The sequence below is a fragment of the Trachemys scripta genome, chromosome 5, assembly GCF_013100865.1.
Source record: "Trachemys scripta elegans isolate TJP31775 chromosome 5, CAS_Tse_1.0, whole genome shotgun sequence".
Taxonomy (NCBI): Eukaryota; Metazoa; Chordata; order Testudines; family Emydidae; genus Trachemys; species Trachemys scripta.
In genome coordinates this window covers 50,629,612-50,637,802 of record NC_048302.1, presented here as the reverse complement: position 1 = coordinate 50,637,802, position 8,191 = coordinate 50,629,612, and positions in this window count along the sequence as shown.

Below are 8,191 nucleotides of genomic sequence, written 5' to 3'. Positions count from 1 at the left end.
GCTTGCCTGCATAGTGGGTAATGCATACTACAGTGGTATGATTTCTAAAGCACAATAACATATTGTGCATTAATTGGTCTTTGATGACCCGACTGGTGTACCCTAAAGGACCAGCAGGGTCTACGTGAACCAATGAATACAAATATATTAGTGTGCTTTAGAAATCACACCTCTGAGACACACATTGCCAAGCCATCTAGACAAGCCCTTAAAAGGTTTTTATTAAGAACTCAATAGCTCTGGTCAAAGATAGTATACTGGATTGTGTCTACTTCATGGTTAGCATGTTGTGAGTTCACTTTTGTGAGTGGTTTTACGCCAGTGTTTAGATTTGCATACCTGGGACTGCACTTATTCATAAAATTGAGCATTTGCGTAAGTGTTCATCAGGACCAGGGCCTGAAGAGACTAAACACAAAGGGTGGGAAGGATGCAATTTACAGATGGTAGATGGCAAACATGCCAGTTAATATGGAGATTTTCAACTTGATCTACAAATACTTATGCATGTGCTTAATTTTACTTGCATGCATGGTACCACAGATGTGAATGGAGCAATTCATTTAAGTTAAGCCCATAGTTCTCAGGATTGGGGGATAAGTCATTCATTTGAATTTGGTTCAAATCAATAATGACCAAAAATGATTATTTGATTGCTTTTCAGTGCTCTGCATATAGTACACCTCTACCTCGATATAACGCTGTCCTCAGGAGCCAAAAAATCTTACTGCGTTATAGGTGAAACCGCGTTATATTGAACTTGCTTTGATCCGCCGGAGTGCGCAGCCCCCTCCACCTACCCCCAGCCCAGAGCACTGCTTTGCCGCATTATATCCAAATCTGTGTTATATAGGGTCACGTTATATCGGGGTAGAGGTGTAGTTGGTAGATTCCAAGGCCAAAAGGGATCATAGTGATCATGTAGCCTGACCTCCTGTGTAACACAGGCCACAGAATTTTCTTAGAGCGTATCTTTTAGAAAAACATCCAGTCTTGATTTAAAAATTGTGAGTGATGGAGAATCCACCATGACCATTGTTAAGTTGTTCCACTAGCTAAAATTTCACTGTCAAAAATGTACGCCTTATTTCCAGTCTGAATATGGCTTGCTTCAACTTCCAGCCTTTGGATCATGTTAGACCTTTCTCTGTTACATTGAAGAGCCCATTTTAAAATATTTACTTCCCATATAGACACTTAAAGAATGTAATTGAGTCACCCCTTAACCTTCTCTTTGTTAAGCTAAATAGATTGAGCTCTTTGAATCTATCACATGTTTTCTAATCCTTTAATCATTCTCGCAGCTCTTCTCTGAACCCTCTCCAGTTTATCAATATCCTTCTTGAATTGTGGATGCTGAAACTGGATACAGTATTGCAGCAGTGATCACAGCAGTAGCAAAGAGAGAGGTAAAATAACCTCTCTACTCCTACTCAAGATACCCCTCTTTATTCATCCCATGATCACATTAGCTCTTTTGGCCATAACATCATATTGGGAGCTCATGCTCACTTTATTGTCCACCATGACCCCAAATCTTTTTCCGAGTCACTGCTTCCCAGGATAGAGTCCCCCATTCTGTAAGTATGGCATATGTTCTTTGTTCCTAAATGTATACATTTACATTTAGCTGTATTAAAATGCATATTGTTTGCTTGCACCCACTTTACCAAATGATCCAGATCACTCTGAATCAGTGACCTGTCCTCTTCATTGTTTACATCTTTCCCAATTCTTATGTCATCTGCAAATTTTATCGGTTATGATTTTATGTTTTCTTCTAGATCATTGATAAAAATGTTAAATAGTGTTGGGCCAAGAAGCCAACCCTGTGAACCACACTGGAAAAACATCCGCTTGATGAAAATTCCCCATTTAAGTTACATTTTAAGACCTATCAGTTAGCCATTTTGTAATCCATTTAATGTGTGCCATGGTAATTGAATAAAATTCTATTGTTGTAATCAAAATGTCATGTGGTACCAAGTGAAATGTCTTACAGAAGTCTTAGTATATTAAATCTAGTTAATGTGACAGGATTTGTTTTCCATAAACCCATGTTGATTGACATTAATTATATTACTCTCCTTTAATTCTTTATTAATCAAGTCCCGTATTACCCATTCCATTATCTTGCCCGGGATCTATCAGACTAAAATTGCCCAGGTCATCCTGTTTACCTTTTTTTAAATATTGTCACAATATTAGCTTTCTTCCAGTCTTCTGGAACTTCCCTGGTGTTCCAACACTTATTGAAAATCGTTAGGGCTGTCAAGCAATTAAAAAAATTAATTGCAATTAATAGTGCTGTTAAACAATAATAGAGTGCCATTTATTTGCATATTTTTGGATGATTTCTACATTTTCAAATATATTGATTTCAATTACAACACAGAATACAAAGTTTACAGTGCTTTATATGTATTTTTATTACAAATATTTGCACTGTAAAAAAGAAACAAAATAAATAGTATTTTTCAATTAATCTAATACAAGTACTGTAGTACAATCTCTTTATTATGAAAGTTGAACTTACAAATTTAGAATTATGTACAAAAATAACTGCACTCAAAATCAAAAGAATGTTAAACTTTAGAGCCTACTTTTCCACTCAGTCCTACTTCTTGTTCAGCCAGTCGCTCAGACAAACAAGTTTGTTTACATTTTCAGGAGATAATGCTGTCGTCTTCTTGTTTACAATGTCACCTGAAAGTGAGAACAGGCGTTCGTTCACATGGCACTGTTGTAGCCAGCGTCGCAAGATATTTACATGGTAGATGTGCTAAAGATTCATATGTCCCTTTATGCTTCGACCACCATTCCAGAGGACATGCATCCATGCTGATGGGTTCAAACAGTGTGTTCATTTTCATCATCTGAGTCAGATGCCATCAGCAGAAGGTTAATTTTCTTTTTTGGTGGATTGGGTTCTGTAGTTTCTGCATCAGAGTGTTGCTCTTTTAAGACTTCTGAAACATACTCCACACCTCGTCTCTCTCAGATTTTGGAAGGCACTTCAGATTCTTTAATCTTAGGTCAGGTACTATAGATATCTTTAGAAATCTCACATTGGTACCTCTTTTGCGTTTTGTCAAATCTGCAGTGAAAGAGTTCTTAAAATGAACATGTGCTGGGTCATTATCCGAGACCGCTATAACATGAAATGTATGGCAGAATGCGGGTAAAACAGAGCAGGAGACATACAATTCCCCCCCAAGGAGTCAAGTCACAAATTTAGTTAACACATTATTTTTTTAACGAGCATCAGCATGGAAGCATGTTCCCTACCAGCCTGGGTTTCCCTTGAACTGGTTTGCTGTTCCAGGCTCTCAAGCCCCTTTCCAGCAAACACCAAGGCAAAGCCACACCTAACTGCAGACACAGACTGAAGTCAGCTCTTTTGTAGGAGGATTCAGCTACGGGAATGGCCAGCACTCTGGTGCGCACAGCATCTGTAGTGTAAACCCCAGGATAATACTGACTTGTGCTGTATAGAGAGACACGTACAATGCAAGCTCATCAACGTGTAGGGAGATATGCACAGCTTCTCCCCCCACTTTTCCCCCAGATATTAATTGCACAAACTGGGTTTTGAAATAAACAAGAAATAAATTTATTAACTATAAAAGGTAAATTTTAAGTGATTATAAGGAATAGCAAACAGAACAAAGCAGATTACTAAGCAAATAAAACAAAACATGCAACCTAAGCTTAATTCACTAAAGAAACAGGTTACAAAATGTAATTTCTCACCCTAAATATTGTGTTAGGCAGGTTGCAGAGTTTATGCAGCGTAGAGTTCGTTATTTTTCTTTACAGACTAGACCTCTGTCTAAGCCTGGACTAAGTCCTGGTCTTTCCTCAGCTAAGTTCCTTTGTCTCTTCAGGTGCTTTCAGCAGTCTTCCTTCTTGGGCAAGGAGGCAATGGAAAAGAGCCCTGCTTGACTTACTTCCCAGCCTTAAGTAGGATTTACATAAGGCAGGAATCCTTTGTTTCCAATGGAAAAATACTAGCAGTGTCCAAGGTGGTACTCCCTATCAGCTGACATCATCAGGTGACCCTGCAGTGTCAAAACAACATCCCAGGAAGCTCCTCAGGAAGGTGGGAGATTAGTATCTTCAAAGTTCTATTGTCCTTTTTAAATGGCTCATTCAGGCCTACTGTCTGGGTGGGTGTTCCCCCAAGTACGCACGCAGTTGTAATTGGTTTGTAATTGTAATTGTCAATATTCCTAACTTCAGATACAGAAATGATACATGCATACAAATTGGATAAGCACATTTAGTAGATCATAACCTTTTCAATGATACCTCACATGACCCATCTTGCATAAAACATCTTAGTTATGCCATATTCATATCATAACAGTATTTCTATGAAGAATATGGGGTGTAATGTCACAGGGTTCGCTCTGCCTCACATATTAAATACCTGCCTCTGTGTTCCAAAATGCTTTTTCTTGTAGGGAAGAGTGAATAACAGGCTTAGTACTTTATAGGATTGTATCAGATGAAGGAATTGTTGTGAGGTCATAGCAAACTTGAAAAAGCCCCTTTAGAATGGCTGCTTACACTGGTATCCCTAATGAAAATGTGTTATGCCAGTGGCCAGACCAGAGATTCTCTGTGAGAAGCGGGAGTCTCAGCCTGAAAATGTCACTTGATGGTTCGACTATAAGCCTATAGAAAGTATAGAGAGAGACCCACTAGAACCACAAAACTTTGCTTCATGGAGGTAATATGGTGTCAACAAGGTGCACAAAATTTATGGTGCTAGGGACTGGCGAAAGGCCCTAAACCTCTAATGCTTTCATTACAAGAGGAGGGGGATGAATGGATTGCCAGGGTGCAGTGAAGGGTCATTCCAGAGGTTCAGGGGCTATGTGTAGTTTTTAATTATATGAAACTACCTGTTGTCTTCCCTCTGGGAATACTAAAGAGTTAGATCTGAAACCTGGACATGTGTTTTGTAGCATTAAAGGCACCAGAGAACTGGATCTATAGCTTGTTTGTCTCGTGAACTCTGGGAAAGTAGCAGACTCTCAGTCGATGCCCAATGTTTTAGAAGTGCTTTGAGAACTTTGGATAGAAGGTGCTATGTAAATGCAAATTAGACGTGTTATTATTTTCTTATTGTGAATTATTTATTTTTGTTTTCTGAAGAAGAGCAGAGAGGAGCAGCTATAGTTGGAGGAGGAACGCTAAACAGAACAGTTAGGCTGAAAGAAAATACCTGCACAATGGAATTGTGCCTGAGCACAATTAGTGTAGCAGTTTCATCATGTGAATTATTTTCACTTGGGTAACGGCCATTAATGTAAAGTAAAACTTGGTTATAAAACGTTTGTTCATCTTGTTGAGATTTTTATTATTTTGTTGATCAGAAGTAGTGGCGTGTAGGGCAGCTAGTTGGACGTATCTTACATCCCACTGCATAAGCTTTCTGAGGAAGTGGGAGAGGAGTGGCTGCACGCTGAAGAGGCTGTCTCAGCAAGGAGGACCATTTTCATCTAAAGCCTTTTGTGTTTACATTGGAACAATATAATATAATGTAAAGACTTTGGGTATGAATACACTTAAACCGTTGCAACGATACAGCTGCAACGCTGTAGTGCTTTAGTGTACTTACTGCATATGCTGAGAGATTCTCCCATCAGCGTGGGTAATCTACCTCCCCAAGGAGGGTAGCTAGGTCAACAGAAGAATTCTTCCATCGGCCTCGGGCTCTCTACACCGGGGATTAGGTGAGCAAAGTGCGTCTCTCAGGGGTATCGATTTTTTTTACACCCTGGGAGGTGTAGCTATGCCGATATAAATTCCCAGTGTAGACCAGCCCTTCAAGTGATGGTAAATAACTTATGGCACTAGTGGAGGGCAGGGATGAAGTATGTGTAAGGCTGTGAGTGTTTCATGGAAAATGTTAATACATTTCACAGCAGAGGTGTAGGGATATTTATGAAATAAAAGAATTAAAGTTAGCTTAAATTTGGGTAAGAAAATAATATATTTGCTTTATGGCTAGTAAGGAAAAGGCCCCAATCAGCAAGTAAAAGAAGGCCATGAGAATAATAATGTAGTGTGGGAAAGATGTATGATTTAAAGAGTAACTGATAAAGTGAAAAGCTGCAGTAACAAGACAAAGGAAAGCTGTCTTAAAAGAAACAAGCACAACCCTTCCCACTGTTCTGCTGCTAAGCAAGGACAGGGGAGGAGATAAGAAAGGAAGGTCTTGGAGGAAGGAAAATATCAAGGCTAAACTGCTTCAAACTGGGTTTTTGCTAAAACTAGCAAGTTAGCTGAAGTGTATAGAGAGAGCCATGAATTTGAAGGTTCTTGTCAGACCCTACCTGCTCATGCTGGAGCAGGCCAGGATGATATAGTTTTCCCTAGATCTGCCCTATATGTAAGTATACTGATCACAGGCATACAAATACTTTATTACTGTATTGGGTGTAGTGATTGCTTATTTTTAGGCTGTTACGCATATTTAAAGCAATTTGTATAAAATACCATTTGGCCTTGGACTTAATAAAGGAATTTATGGTTGAATTAGTGTCTGGTTTCCCATGTTAATAATTTCACATTTTATTAATTCCAAAAAAAGGTAGGGAAAACAAGGATGTGTCGTGGAAAGGGAGTGGGGATGTAAATTGGACAATGAGCTCATCTTGCAGTGGCAGCTCCTGTCCCGTGGTGCTGGGGGCCTGGCTACCTGCTCTGAGTGTTGCAACCTGGCCCCCTGGTCGCAATGTCACTGAGGTTTGGCGCATCTGTCCCTCTGTAGATGGAGGCAGAATGGTAGAGGGCCAAATGTCTTTGGTGTTGCAACTTAGCACACAGGGTCACAAAGGTTGGATGTGTCAAACCTGAGTGACCTTGTGGGCCAGGTTGCAACACCTGGAGGGGAAAGGAACTGTTGTGGTGGTCACAAACTTTATTCAAATTCACTATTACCCTGAACCACCTGATTTCTGTGCCAATATGTAGCCTTAAGTGTAAGTTAGACAAACTGGTTTTGGTAAATGATGTAATGGGTAACCTTCAGTACTGGAATGGGTCAGGGGGAACCTCTGGTGGAGGAAGGAACCTCTACTCATGCCCCTAAGGCTGTGCTCCCTCCTTCCATCTTCCATTTTTTGGTGGTTGTGGCCTCTCTTTCCCCTTCCCTGGACACTCATTTCAGTGCCTGGAACATAACTGGAAATATGTGATGTCACAGTTCAGGGCAACTGCACCTGTATTCATCCTCTGTGGTTCAGCAAAGGGCACCCACTTTTAGGATTCCTGCTCCCAGCTGTCACCTCTCCTGGGCAGAGACCTGCTTCTCATTTTCTCTTGACTGGAGTTTTTCCAGGCTGCACAGTTCCTTGCCTACACTGTGGTATACGCAGCGAGCCAGGCTGCCTAGCTAGGCGAGTGTCTGCATTTGTTTACTCTTTAAAATCTATGAACAATGTAATTGCCAGCAGTCATGACTTACCACACAGCTCTTTCTAAGCAAGCCCATTTATTCTTAAAGTGAAAGCATTACAGAGAAGACATATTAAAAACAATAACAATAGTAACCCATCATCTTATGGGGCTTCAAAAGGCCAAAGTCCTTCAAAATCCTCCCAGCAAGGATGGGGGCCCCCTTGGACAGTCGGTCCTGTCCTTTTCCTGGATCAGAAAGAAGGGCCTGAGTCAGTTTAAACTCAGGCTTATCCAAAAGCCCTGTCTTTGTCTGTTGGTTCCTGGAGAATCCTGTTTGAATCAGTACATGTGAGCCTCTCCTCAGAGATGATGGTACCTCTCTGGAGATGTTACAACGTGAGTGAATTTGCCTGATCACCCTCCACTCTTCTTAGTTCCTGGAGGACCTGTGGTCACCCTCCCCATGGAGTTACGTACAGTCTCTGGCCCACAATGATACATAAACTTAATACAGAAAGATCTCCCAAAGATATTGCAGGAAATTGCTATATCTGTTACTTCTGGGTTTGTGCCTTTTTTTATGATGTATAATGAAGATTTGGAAGGTTTCTATATCTATATACGCACACAATTCTTCTTGTTTTCACCTTAGAAATGTTAGATACACCAGGTATCATTTTCCCTGTTTTGCTGGAGGTTTCCCATGGAAGATACAGATATTGATTGGGAATTTTCTCAACTAACTGTAGGGGTGAGGTGTCAAATCTTTTAAAAATAA